General features: G+C 50.6%; 1 protein-coding gene across 12 annotated transcripts in view; it reads right to left on the minus strand.

Annotated features, from left to right (window-relative positions):
• The window catches only part of TENM4 (teneurin transmembrane protein 4), a 711,025-nt gene that overhangs the window by 386,747 nt on the left and 309,152 nt on the right, over positions 1-15,126 (minus strand). The window lies entirely within an intron of this gene.

Raw genomic sequence — 15,126 nt, forward strand, 5'->3', positions numbered from 1 at the left:
AAAATGTGTTGCAGTGTGAGCCCCAGTGCCTGGGATCAGAGATGCCTGTTGGCCCAAGTCCCACATCAACTTGTACCATCCAGCTCCCAATCCCCACGGGGCACCCCAATCAAACACAAAACCATCCGGCAAACACAGGAACGCTGAACAGCTCTGCCCTTGGCCCTGGGCCAGGCTGTGTGTTCCTTAGTGAGCGGCCAGCAGATATTAAGGACAAGCCCTGCATTCTCCTGTTCCAGGTGCCCCCTTCCCTCTACGGGGTCTTTCCCCACTGCCCACGACACAGAGATGACATTTTCAGAATGCCCTTTTCCACTCTGCCCTGGGAACCCCAGACTAGCTGGGGGGGCTCTGTTTACCCTCCCAGCCACCACCGGGACCAGAGGAAGGACACAGTGCTCCTCTACAAGTCCCAGGCTGTCCGAGCACGGCGGTGGGCTCGCAGTGGGCTGAGCAGAGCCTCTCCACCTTCCCGGAAGGCTCCGTGCCCGTCCTCTCCAAGGGGAAGCTCTGACCCTTGGTCCCTCTGCTGGCTAACATTACAGCCGGGTCACTGCAGTCTGGCTTCCTGGACCGAGACCCTCACTTTGTTCTAGCCCTAATTTTGGTTTCATTAAGAAACTCTGCTTGTCACTCCATTAATTCTGCGTTTTGGGGTTGTTAACCTCAGTTAACTGTACCGGTCTTTCAGGCTACTCCAGCCAGGAGAGGAAGAGCAGTGAGGCTGCTCACTCCTCTGCAGGGCTGGAGCGAGAGGGGTTCTAGCATCTAGGACCCAGCCTGGCCTCTACGAGCCAGCACCAACCCAGATTTGTCTAGTATGGTGTTTCTACTGTAAAGTCCCTTCTCATCTCAAAAGCCACAGAGACGCCAAATGCCGTGAGAGAGGTGGACTGCACATCCTCACCATCTCCAGCTTACAGAGGAGGGCATTCCTGCGCAGACAGAGAGCAGTACACAGTGGCTAAGAGCCAGACTGCTAGGGTTCACATCCCAGCTCTACCACTCTCCAGCTGTGTGCCTTGGGCATGCTACTTAACCTCTCTGTGCCTCATATGGGAAGTGGCTATAATAATTGTCCCTACCAGACAGGGTTATTGGGAGGACTGAATAAGTTAATATGTGCAAAATACTTAGAACAGGCTTAGCCCTTGGCTGCTCTTATTATTATTATTATTATTATCATTATTATTATTACTGTTATTATATTTCATTCTGGCCCAAGTTGCAGTTCTGGATTTTTCCACCCTACTCATACTATTGCCTTTAGATAAAATGCCCCTGTTTAGCATTATATTCATTAATTTAGTCACTGAACAAATATACACTAGGAATACTATGTGCCCAGACCTATGCTGCGAAGCAAGGTGACAAGGGTTTTGTAGTCCCAGAAAGGCAGAGGGGGCATCATTTTTGAACAGGTGTCTTCTAATTTGAATCTCAGCCCTGCATTTACTAGGTATGAGCCAAGTCATCTGGGGCCTCACTTTGCTCATCTGTTAGATGGGGAGTTACTTATCTCCCTGCCACCCTGCCTCTCCCGAGGACCTCCATGGTCATCTGCGGGCCTGGAGAGGGAGCGAGTGGTGGGGTGTTTTCTGAGCCCCAGCCCCCTCCAGCTCTGGCCAGCAGGAGGACAAGAGAGCAGTCCCTGAAGCAATGGTTGGGGCAGTCCCGTGCTTGCCCAGAAACCTGAGCCCTCTTCAGAGAGAGGGTTTTAATTGGCTTAGGCTCTGTGCCCACTTCAAGGGAGCATCACAAAGCACGGATTAGCCCCCTAAGAAGGCCAGGACCCACAGACAGGCCAAGTGGCTGGAAACCAGCCTGTCTGCCTCGACCTTCCTGAGTTGCTCCAGCAATGGCCTGCCTTTCCTTCTCTTCCCGTTTCATGAGTGCAAGAGAAGTGTGCTTATTTTTTTTTTTTTACATTTTTATAAAGATTTTATTTATTTGAGAGAGAAAGTGGGGGCAGGGGCAGAAGGAGAGGGAGCGAGAGAATCTCAAGCAGACTCCATACTGAGCATGGAGCCTGATGCAGAGGCTCCATCTCAACCCTGAGATCACGATCTGAGCCAAAATCAAGAGCCCGCTGCTTAACCGACTGAGCCACCCAGGCGCCCCCAGCAGAAGGGTGTTTAAATCAGAGCCTTGAGCTAAGAAGGAAATGGGAAGGGCCTGCAGATGATGGTTAGCACAATCTAGAAAAAATCCAGGCCTAAAATACTCAGTATGTGACAAACAATCAGATTTGCCTCCCCAAGGGGAGGCCTGGGGGCTACACGGAGAAAACAATGCTGGGCCCTTTCCTGGACTGGGTACTTTACAGTTTATACAACACTGCCAGTCACGTGACTTCTGCTAACACTCTCCAGCCCCGAGAAGTAGGTTCTATACCCTTACTTCAACAGAGAAGTGTGGCAGGCAGGCAGGAATGTGGGCTTCCGCCTCAGGAGTACTGACTGGGACAAGTGGTTTTGTGATCCCCGGCAAACGACAGTAACACACCAGTGATGAATACAAACAGTGGGCATGTACTGGGCACCGGGTGTGGGCCTGAGGACACTTGCTGGCCAAACTGTTGCCATTTTTATATACACCGAGGCACTAAGGGGCAAGGCTTTGTCTTAAGTCACACAGCTTATGTGTAGGAGGCTAGGCTGCAGAGCCCCCCAGGAGAGGCTCATTTTGCCGGGCTGTATCCCAGAGGTGAGAAAGATCAGTTATGCTCAGAGGTTAGGAGCAGCCCTGGAGCACGTGGGTGAAGCCCTGAAGCCCTATACAAATACTTGTTATTCTCCTTGAGGAAATTAAGGCTCCCTGAGGGGAAACGATGTGTCTAAGATCACCCAGCTGTCAAAGAGCAGACTGGGGCTTGATTCCAATATGCCCAGGCCCACTACCCCTTGCGCCAGCCTGCAGCCACTGTCTGGAACACCTGGCCGCACGGGACAAGGGCCACAAAGCTGCAGGAGCAGTCACGCTGATGATACTTAAATACCCGGCTATTTGAGAAATGTAGCAACAAGTGGTTGAGGATAAATGCCAAAACTCTCCCTGCTTAGGAACACCTCCTGGGGGCACGGAGATGTGTCAGCGTGACCGATGCTTCCTGCTTTAATGGAAACATGCAGACGCTCAGGCCCAATTACTCTAAAAATCTTGACTCCACCCCCTACCCATCTCTGTTGCCCACAACGCCTTTGCTGCTCAGGAGGGATGTGGTCATGTGTCTGGGGCTCTGGGAACTTAGTCCCTTGGCCCTCTCGCCTTGGGACCTGCTGGCTCACGTGGCCACCTCTGCCCACCGTCATTCCCCCAACGCCACTGTGACCAGGTCCCGTGCTGCACATGAGGATCCTGACATGGTCTTTTTTCATGGTCCTACCCTGAAGGACTGCATTGTCTAGCGGGGGAAGCTGAGCCAGAAGCAGATAATCTCCATTCAAGATCCTGGGGGCGGCAGAGGAGTCAGGCTGGGTTCCTGGGCCACCTGATGCTTTCAAGAGTCTGAGGCTACAGTGAGAATCTGCCAGTCACTGGGAGAGGGGTGGAAGGGGGAGGACTGGGCTGTGGGGTTCCAAGTCCTGACCCCTGTGCCAACCAGGGCACTTAATTTTTTTTTTTTTTAATATAATTCACATATTGGGCCTCCACCTAGTGGAGGAAATCCACTTAGGATTTCATTTAAGCAATCAGATCCTTGACCAAAAATAAGTTAGAAAATCACCGCCTTAAGACATAGTCTCAATTTAGACTGGCCCAAATGAGTGTTTTATATAGTATTGGCTTATCAGCCTGGCAGAACTTGAGTCATCCCTTCTTCCTGCTTTCTCATGTAAAAAGTCTATCATAAATGGCTAATTTTTTCCTTTACACGTATCTATTGATTATCTGTTATGAGCCAGACACCATCTTAAGTGCTGGAGATAGAGAAAAATACATCTCTCACCCTGTCCACATTCTCCTACCCTGCTGGAGCTTCTTCACAGCTTGCAAGGTGATTGTTCTAAGAAGGAAACTGGATTATAATCATGTCCCTGCACACAACATTGAACGGCTCCCTATTGCCGGAAGCTTGGCTACTCCCAAGTGCAGCCTTGAACTACAGACCAACAGCATCAGCATTATCTGGAGCTGATTAGAAACCAGAATCTCAGGTGCCACCTCAGACCTACCCTATCAGAATCAGAAATCAGATCCCCAGGTGATTCCCATGACTTCGGGATCTGAGGCTCACAGGACTGTAGGACGATAACATGGCCCTTCACACCCTGATACCTGTGTTACCTGTCCTGTCTCATCTCCACCCTCTTTTCTCAAACACATTATACTCACTGCCAGTCTGCTCAGCCCACCTGTCCTCTCCTGCCTCCAAGCCTTTGTACACATGGGGCCCTCTGCCTAGAACATTCTCCCCACCCCCACCTCCGGCCACCAGCTACAATTCCTTCCTTTGTTGAAAGTCAGACTCAAATCCTACTGGAGCTTCCTCAGCCCCTTCTCCCCTCCCACCTGCAGGCTGACTCCATTGCCCCATCATCCCATCACTTTCCCAGCCAGCCCAGTGTCTGAGAATCTGCTAGAGAGCTCAGTGCTCTGGAATTTGTGTCTGTCATTTAGGTGGGTGCCTGCCTCCTTCAAAAGATGATGAGCCCTGGGGCAAGGGATGGGCCTTTCCTTCTTTATATCCACCCAATCTCTGTTCTGCCAATCAGTGGTGATGCAGACAGGATTCAGAGTCGGCCTCAAGGAGCACCCGGTCTGGTGGGGCAAACTGGCTTTCAAAGCAATGAGGGCCAACATGTGTTCTTGATACAGCTTTGTGGAGACAAATGGATGGTTATTGAGCTGAACGCTTTTTTTTTTTTTTAAGATTTTATTTATTTATTTGAGAGAGAGAGACAGAGATAGCGAGAGAGAGCACCAGTGGGGAGGAGAGGGAGAAGCAGGCTCCCTACTGAGCAGGGAGCCTGACGCGGGACTCGATCCCAGGACCCCAGGGTCAGGATCTGAGCCGAATGGCAGATGCTTAACCGACTAAGCCACCCAGGCGCCCCTTGGTTTTTTTTTTTTTTTAAAGATTTATTTATTCATTTGAGAGAGACAGAGAGGGAATGAGCAGGAGGGGCAGAGGGAGAGAGAATCTGAAGCAGACTCAGTGCTGAACACAGAGCCCGACGTGGGGCTTGATCTCTTGATCCTGAGATCAGACCTGAGCCGAAACCAAGAGTCCAATGCTTAACCGACTGTGCCACCCAGGCACCCCCTGAACTGAACTGTTTTTTCGACGCCAAAGGATCCAGGTGGCTTTGCTCTTTGGGCAAATGGTTACTGGCTCCCCCTCCCCACCTGTCTTCCTGACAGACCTTCTCACTGTCCCCTGAGGGAGCACCCCTGGCTTCTGGACTGAGTTCTCAGGAGGCTGAGTCGGGTGTGCGAACCCAGCTCTGCTCGCCATTTCCTGGCCAGAGGAGACCTTCTCTGCTTGGCTCCTGGCTCGCATGAGCATAGGAAATGACATGCATATAGCCAGCCAGGCCTGGAAAGGGATGGGGCTTCCTCATTTTGAAGGAAGGCAAGTAGTAGGTAGCCAAGGGCTATTATTCCCATCCTGGACACCAGGGGGCAAGTGAATAAATTAATTAAAGTGCTCAGTGACAGCATGAGGACTAATTAATTGAAGAAATTCATTATTTAATATATCCATGGAACATCTACTGAACGCCCACGTTGTGCCAGGCTGTTGAACAGATATTTGGGATACAAAGTTGCGTGACTTCTGGCCCCTGCCCTCAGCTGAGGTCATCTCAGCTCAGAGGGGGCAGCTTGAGAGTCTGGAGGACTGGGGTCTATCGCTTCCTGGCCGGCTAGTTTGCTCTGCTTCTCCGAGCTTCATTCTCCTCATCTGTAATATGGGGATCACAATCCCTGTGCTGTCTTACAAACTCAAGAGGCTCAAACAGAGTCACAAATCTAAGTGCTTAGTAATCTGTAAAGTGCTACACCACTGAGGTAGGCTACTGCAAGCGGCCAAGCCCAGAGCCATTCTCCGCCCGCTTTCCCTCGCTATCATGACCCAATTTTGTTTGGGAAATCAACATGCTCAGCCCCAGGCAATAAATCATGATTTGGCTAAGGCAATCAAGCCTGTTTTTCTCTTTGGCAGATGTTCCATTTCCCAGCTTCTCTTGAACTAATGGTAATTGTGTGACCCAATGCTGGCCAATAGATGAAAAAGGAAGTTCACTGGCAGAGGAAGATTTTGGGTGGGTTGTAAGTGACAACACTCATCTCCTTCTCCTTGTCTTAAATGTGGTGGCCATCCTGGAACCATGAAGTGACAGGTATAAGGACCAATAATCACTTTGTAAGGATGGTGGAGTGGATCCAGTTTCCTTTCCCCTTTCCCAATTCTTGAGGCACCCATCCCACCCAAGGCCCCATCCTCTCTCTCCTGTGTGGTGGCTACGACCTCTAACCAGATGCTATCTGATGGTGAACTCTGAGGGTCAAGCTGCTAAGATGGAAAAGTTGGGGGAGACGCTCATCCTGCAAACAGGTAGTTATGGTCCTACGTGGAAAGTCTTTGGAGCAAACAAGAGGGAGGCCCCAGCCAGGTGGGAATAGCATAGAGGTCAGAAAAGGCTGGGGACGGGGTTGGAACTACACCCCCTTGTCTCCGTTTCACAGGTGCAAATCTCATCTGCAGAACTGTCTCAAAGACGGGGTCATGCTGTCTCCTCTCAGGGCCTCCATTGCTCTCAACTCAGCAAACACTAAATCATTAAAACAAACAGGTGGGTATCTACGAAATGAGGAAAGAGATATGCTGAATGTCCACCGAATGAAGCACATGTCTGGCCTCATTTCATTCTACCAAGAGCCCTTATTTTACAGATAGGGAAACTGGAAGTGCAGGAGGTGACATGACTTGCCCAAGGTCACGTATTTGAGAACATGCCAGGGCAAGTCAGGTCTTCCTCAGGGTCTAGGCCTATGCTGTCCAACAGGGTGGCCGCTAGCCACATGTAGCCAGTTAGATTTCAATTTCAAGTTAAAAGTACACACCAGACACCAGTACAAATTAAAAGTCACACCAGACACGTTTCAAAAATACAAGAGCTGCCTGCGGCTCCAGTGCAGACCCAGGACATTTCCATCATGGCAGGAAGCACAATAGGACAGCATTGGTTCAGAAGCTTGGGATAAGCAGAGAGTAAGTCAGAGATCCCTGCCTGGAGAGCACAGGCCTGCACAGTGACCCAAGCATGGGGTCTGGAAGTAGACAGCCTGGATGTTTGGGTTGAAGAAGGAGAAAGGAGGGGAGAGAACGTTCTCTGAGTGCCTGTGATGCATTAGTCGCTGTACAGGGTGCTTATGTCTGCTAGATCATTTACCCCATGCCACCGCTTACACCATGCCATTTCGTAATCCTGTGCGACACATGGAGACACTGAGCCTCAGGACTGCAGAAATACTTGCCTAAGATCACAGACCAGGAGACAGTGGAGCTCGGATACGGACTCAGATCGGACTCCAAACCTAGGCCCATCTGCCATGCCTCTCTCCTCCAGGTGCCAGGTTTGAAGACACTTCCTCCCCTCATTCTTTTCTGAAGGCAAGAGATGAATCTTTTCAGGAAGGAGAGCCAAGTTCCAGTAGGGGTGCGGGGCGTTGCCCACATAGGCCCAGAGGGAGGCCCCCTCAGGGTAGCTCCGACTGTCTCCCCAGCCTGGGAGGCCAGGTCAAAGGGCAAACTCATTTTTTTCCTGGGCCTCCCTTCCTAGGCTGGGCTGTTGTTATCAGAGACCTCTGTAAATCAGGCCCCAGTCACCTCTGGAGACTCCAGACCATGGGGGACGAGCTCCTGCCGTAAGAAGATCAAGCTGTTCAGGCTCTCCCAGGGAGCTTTTGGAAGCTTCAAAGGCGGAGGCCTGATTTACGAGGCCGCCAGTGGCTCCATGCGTCCCGGATCAGTGGCTGCACCAGCTCCAAGCTGAGCATTAGTCTGGGGATGGGTCAAGAGATCTGAGGCCAGCCCCAGCTCAGGGCCGGGCCTGTTTCTTCTTCCGTGCATGATGGCTTGCAGTTAGCCACACCTGGTGGGAGCTGTGTCCATCTCCAAGCTCTGGATCAGCCTGGGCATTTTCCAGTCCTGCCTGATAGGAGATGAGGAGACAGGGTGAAGAAGCAGGGGCCTGGCCACTCCTGAGAATGGGGTCCAACTACAGTCAGGAAGCTCTGCCTACAGAAGCAGCCCTACAGATGGCCTTCAGTCCCAATGGCGATCCTTCCAGGGAGCTAGGACTCTTCCCTCCTCATAGGAAGAAGTGCAAGTTCAGAGAGGTCAAGTGATGTGCCCGGGCGGTATGCAGCAGGCCAGGACTTGAACTCAGCTCTGCCACCCAAACCCCCGCTTCTAGTACTCTCTGCTTCTGCGTGCAGTCCCCCACACCTGGCAAGTCTTTCTTGACCATCACAGAACAAAACTCACAACTTATTTCTTTAATAGGAAGGATACATTCCTTTACATTCTCCCCAACTCTTTCATAAGCTTGAGTGAGTGAGGAGAGGAGACTGTCTTGTCCATCCCTGGGAAGTCGGTGAAATGAAATGAGCTCCCTTGCCAGGGTGGACATCTGGGCCTGTGGCCTGCCAGGACTGCCGTGGCCATGGTGATTTCTGGAGATGTCTTCCAGCTTCAGGGCCCTATGGTGACTAGCCTGGTCCTCCTCACAGGAGGGGAGCAAACTCCCCACTGCTTATGAAGCCTTACGTCTCCAGTTACAAGCAACTGTAGTCCGGCTTGCCATTTACACACACATACCAAGGAGGTGCCAGGACAGCCAGTTATCACAATTTCTTTCACTAATTTGGCAGAGTAAGTATTTTTATCTGACTTGCAGAAGCTCAGAGGGGTTAATGCCCACAGCTCATAAGTAGCAGAGCTAGGGTTCAGCTGTATTTGCCTCTAGCGCCCTCTGCCCCCCATTGCAGCATTTAGCCTCTAACAACGGGCCAGCCTCGGTTTACCCAGCGAGGGTCTAAGATGTGCCCTACGACTGCTGCCTCTCCTTCTTCGCCACATGGTGACTCACTCCAGGGTGACCACACACGATAGATATTACAAGTGTGGGTTTTAGAGTCTGGGTCTGGATCCCACCACTGCTTCTTACCAGCTGTGTGACTTTCTACAAGTACCTTGACCTCTCTGAGTCTGTTTCCTCTTCTGCAAAATGGGGATCCTGCCTATCCACCTCGGGGACCTCCTGCGATGAGGATCATCCCCAGGAAGCACCCGGCACCACACCGGCTTGTGTTAAGCCATGGACAAACGTTCACTGTCACGACCACTCTGCTTCCTCTGATGGGCGGCAGGGGCCTGACACTGAGTCCACAGTCCGCGAAGGCCTGTTGCTTCACAGGGAGATGCATCCGGATGATGCAGTGCCAAAGTGTGGGGTAAAACTGCTGTTGTTACGGCGGGGGAAATTTCCAGATGGAGCTCATCAACACAATCAGTCCAAGAGCCCAGGCCCCTGGGGAGTCCCCTCCACTCCCCCCACAGCTTGGGGCTCCCTTGCCTACAAGGCCCAACCGAACCAGGAAAGCGCCAACTCTCCCCTTCCCCTAGTGTGTTCAGACCTCCCCTGTGATCTGTTGTTTCAGGAGAGCAAAGCAGCTGTCTGGAAGGCACCCAGGGCAGCCATTCCCTGGGATATGCAACCTCCCTCCCCCAAGGCTGGGCTGCCAGAAGGGCAAACCCAGCCAAACATATGGATCCTCAGCCCAGTAAAGTCAACAGCTGGCCCACTGGCTGACGTCTCCTCTGTTCCTCAGAATATTCTGGCAATAAGAAGACATAGTCTCAGCAACTTATAGAAAATTTCCCAAGATATCCCAGTCTCTGAGGGAACACTTTGTTCTTTTCTCACACATTTAAATCCCTCTTCTTGGAAGAACAATTATTCCAAGAGGCACACGCACACACTTTTAATTTGTTCATGTGTATGATGAAATAAAATTTCAGTGATAAATTTAATAATAGCAATAACTAATATTTGTTTAGTATGTGCTAAGTGAAAAGTATTTAATTTGTCATCTCATATAGTCCTCCCCACAACACTTGAGATGGGGCTCTATTATCCGCATTTTATAGATGAGGAAACAACAATGTGGGCTGCTCATCAGTGGAGCTGATCTGAAGACGCCGGGGCCCAGGACCCCACTCCCTTCCCGGTGCCGCCTCCCCCAACCGTGCTGACGGGGTTAACCAGCTGGAGAGGTTTTCCTTCCTCGGGTATGTTGTCTTTTCTTTGGGTATGTAAGGTTGACAAAGAGAGGGTCCTTTTCACTGCTGGCGTCCATGACCCCCGGAGGTTCAGGGAGGAACCCACAGTTGTTCCCGCACTTTCTACATGAACCACCCACTGATTTTCCAGCGTAGCTCAGCCCCCTGCCAGGCACCCCCTCCCTGGGCCCAGAGCCCAGGAAACAAGCCTCGGAGTTCAGCGTGTTCCCTCCTAGCGCAGACGTTTGGAAACTGAAATTTCCCACATTTTCACCACACAAAAGCCAGGTTGTATTTTTGTCCTCTTCAAAATATGCCAAAGGAATTTTTTTCCTCCTGAACTTTCTCCAAAAATAAATAGAAAAAGTGAACACCATTTTGCCCTGTAAGCTGAGACGGGGAAAATCAACACTTGGGGTGGCATTTCTAAGACGTTACAGAAGAGGGAACGTGCGGATCTGTCTCAACACCATTTGGCAATCTTGGGGAGGCATTACACAGTATTTCTCACCCAACACTCCCCCACCCCCAGCAGGCTCCCATGCACATGTGCCTTTTTCTTTAAAACCGGATCTGAAACAGGTAAGAGGCCTTCGTAAATGAACATTGCCTGGCCCGCAAATCTGAGTTAACCACAACCAAATAAAACAATAAAAATACAGAGAGAATTTAGTGAAACCAAGAAGACAGTGGCTCAAGATACAGTAAACCGGTAGCACAAAGGTGGGGCCCAAGGAGAGGAAGGGAAGCGCTGATCCTACAACCCCTGCCAAGAACTGAGCATAATTGTCAAGGTGCAGGGATTATTCTCAACTCACGGAATCGCCTGTCCCCCGGCCTGTCTGCTGTGCTGGTCTGGGCTGTCCAGACCCCTGGGTCTGCACCTTCAAAAGCCTCCACGCGCGTCTCCTGTGTCTCCCCCGCCCCACAGCCCGGCTCAGTGAGAATCATCTTTCACAAACACTGTTTGATCGCCTCTCTCCCGGCTTCCCTCGTACTCCAAGCCAAACCCCTAGCTCTGCCCCCAGGACCCTTCTCCCGGCCCCTGGCTCCTGGCAGCCTCCTCCCCCACCTCACTCCTCATTCCCCAGGAATTTGCTTCAAGCAAGGCACCTGGCTGTGTGCTGTCCTCCACTCAACACAGCCAGAGAATCTCCAGGTAGGAAGCCCAGCCTGGGCTCCCATCCATTTCCACCCACTCTTCTGGGGGGGGTGGTGGTGGGGGCTTGCCCTACAGGCACGCCGGCAGAGAAGCATCTCAAACTTGTTCCTACCCTTCTAGGAACGAGGCGCTCACTCACTCCCATAACGAAGAGGGGCAGAAAGAGGACTAGGCTAGCAGAGGAAAGTCTGCATTCACCTCCGTCTCTCCCAGTTCCAGCTGGGCAAGTGATAGGCCCTCTCTGGGGCTCAGACCCTCCATCTGCAAAATGCAGCTAGCAAGTCCTACCTCATAGGCATTGAAAACATCATGAACATCATCCTCATTATCTCAAGACAATTTCAGTGTGAAAAGAACATGGTGTTGTAGCTAGAAAGATCCAGACTCTAATCCTAGCTTCAGAACTTGGGGAGATGAGTAAACTTCTCTGAACCTCACTTTCCCCAGAGGTAACGTGGGGATAAAAACCCCCTCAAAGGGTGACTGTCCACACTGAATGAGATGATACCTATAAAAAGGCTTTATAAACTGTGTACTTGGTACAAATGTATGCATTTACTCTGCTGAGCTAAAACCTGCCTTCTGGTAATTCATCCCAGGCCTGCATGTGCCTCAGACATCACACAGCACCATTCCAACCTTGCCATCCAAGTCTCTAGGCCTCCCCTGGTCATGTCTGAGCAACCTCATCCCTCAGCCATTCCCAGGGTGGGTCAGGGGGTGTCTCTGGTTTGCTTCTGGCAGCCTGGCTTCTCCTCCTGGTGGGGCTGCATTTGGGAGAGTGCTGCTGGGGTTTTCTGCATTGGGGATCTAGCCCCAGTGCCTTTGCACGAGCCCTTCTCTCCTTTACAAAGGCTCCCTGAAGTCTTTTTGCACAGCATCCCATCCCACAGGACATGCCCTTTGCCCTGTCATGCCTCATGCCATGAATTTAAGGTCTGTGGACACTTAGGTCATAGACTTGGTGGCCTCTCTACCTGTGTGACCCTGAACTGGTCATTCCCCCCCCCGCACTGGACCTTGCTCCCCTAGAAGGAAAATGAAGAGGTGGACGATATCATCATTGGACCTATTCAATGGAACTATTACATACAGATTTTTACCAGTTGAATTTGACTTTAAATTCTCCTCTACTTTCCCCTTGAACTTTTCAGCAGAGCTCTTCAGGGATTTAGAAAGAACCTGGACTAGAGCCCGTCAGAGCTGACAGCCTGTGCATCTACGTGCTCTTTAAGATTGGGGCTGGGCCCTCAGAGACCTTTTTTAATCCTGATGTTAAGCCCCAACTGGCAATGACCACTGTTGTTTCCAACATCCCTGACAGAAAACACGGACAGGCCTGCTGTCATGGCTTAGTTCTTGTCACTCTGCATCCTTTATCTGCCTAATGAACACCTATATATAACCCTCACGGGCATCCATACAGGTTTTAATGATTGCAGAGCACTCTGGTTTTCATGCATCTGTGCAGCCATTTGTTGCCCCCAATCTGGGGAGAGCATTTCAGAGCATTTTAGTCGCAGTAAAGGGCCACCTGGTTGAACGCTTTCATCCCAGGGCTGACATTCGTCTCTCCAGCAATCTGTACTTGGTACTCAGGTGGAGCTGGTGGAGCAGGGACACTGTCCCTTATATCCCTTCTGAGCACCTGTTTCCTTGTCTGTGGGGGATGGGGGCTTCTGTGAGCGCCGGATGACATAACAAATATAACGGAACAGCATCTTGCACACAGTCAGCAGTCATTTTGCACTTTTCACAACTTTGTCCAAAAACGGCATCACCCTTCAGCTCCCTGCCCCCTCCTACCCATCAGTGACATCTGGTGGCAGACCAGGGTAACTACAGGTGTGAGTACCCAAAGCTCCAGACGCTTTCCGAGCCCAGCCCACCTCATTTCAGGGATCACGGTGATTACAAGCATCGTCAGCCAGGATCTGCCTCAGCTTTTCCGCACACCTCCATGTTTACCATCTAACTTTATCCCAGCCCTAACTTTTAAAGGAGAGTAGGTTAGTAACAGTAAGGAAGGGAGGATCAAGAGCCAGTGGTGGAGCATGGACAAGACCTGCCCTAGACAGTAAATTCCTTGAGATCAGGGAATTTCCCACCATATCCCCCGTACCTGTGACACTGCTGGGAACCCGGTAAGTGCTCAGGAAATATGTGTAAAACAAATGACAATTTTAGGAAACCTGAGACTATGCAAGTCCCTTTCCAGTTCAGAAGTCCATGTAGTAAAAGGGCTTGCCCTAGGGGACACAGTGACAACGCTGTTCCAGGAAGGAGTTTAACAGGACACACTTCCCATTTCCTCCCAAGGTGCGCGGATGAGTTCCCAACTTCCCATTCTCCTTAACTGGAAAAGGAGTCCGCCTGGGCCCTCTCTCTCTTCTCCAGGCCCTTCCTCACTCCTCAGAAAAGGTCACACCAGCTAGGTGTAGGGCCAGGAGCAAGGGCGGAAGCACAAGAGGCATGCAGGCTGTGGCCGGGGAGAATATTTTGCTGAGAAAGGGTGGAAAAGTGGTCCAGGACTACGTTGTGAACTGAATGTTCATGCCCCTCAAAATTCATACATTGCAACCTAATTCCCAAGGTGGTGTTACCAGGAGGTGGGGCCTTTAGGAGGTGATTAGGTCATGAGGGTGGGGCCTTCATGAAGGGGAATTGCGCCCTTATAAAAAAGACCCCACAGAGCTCCCTCACTCCTTCTGCCATGTGAGGTCACAGCGAAAAAAACAGTGGGCTCTCACCAAGTACTGGATCTGCCAGAAGGCCTTGATCATGGACCTCCAGCTTCTAGAACTGGGAGAAATAAATGTCTGTTGTTTATTAGCCATGCAGTTCATGGTATTTTGTTATAGTTGGCCATGCTGACCAAGACAAAGAAAAGCAAGAGACTAACTACAGGAGAACAGTGACCTGACATTAAGGGGTGGGGGTGGGGCCCCGCAGGGCTTTGAAGGTAGTATCATGTTTGGTTTCTTAAGCTAGCCGATAGGGACATGGGAGTTGATCATTATTTAAACTGTACACATTTGTTATAAATACTTTTCACTATGAAAGAATATAATTGTGAAAAAATTTCATAATAAATATTTATAAAAAGACATAGAAACTGATGTCTGTAAATGCAGGGAAGGGGACACAGAAAAGGCAGATTTCAAGAAGTTTTGCTATGCATTTGGTGTCTCTTGCAACATCTGAGAAATGGAAATGGAAGTCTCGAGTTATTCTGAAATTATTTCTGTTGATTAGACTGTCTTGACCTCGGCACACCCCAGGGCTGGCACACAGGGTCATGGCTTTATTGGCCCTACAATGTAGACTTGACTTTGAAACCCACTGACAAGGCTGAGCAGCTCTTGATCAATGGAAGCAGAATTCAAGAAACAGCTGCATCCCATAGGGCTGAGTAATCCCGAGCAGGTGCCTTCACTTCTCTGGGCCCCTTGTGTTACGTAGATAAACTATACTCTTCGCCTCACCTCCCTTCCAGGGCTGGTGTGAGGACTAAATGAGAACATGCAAATGAAGGTACTTTGTAAAGCAGAAAACACAGTGTAACTACAGGATGACTATTACCATAACTACTCCTGGCAGAAATGTACTCTAAAAATGACATAAAGTGCCCCCCAAATGTAAGGCATTTGTATTATGACTGGGCATAACTTTC

Source organism: Leptonychotes weddellii, chromosome 11, assembly GCF_054177405.1.
Source record: "Leptonychotes weddellii isolate Sample4059 chromosome 11, ASM5417740v2, whole genome shotgun sequence".
Lineage (NCBI taxonomy): Eukaryota > Metazoa > Chordata > Mammalia > Carnivora > Phocidae > Leptonychotes > Leptonychotes weddellii.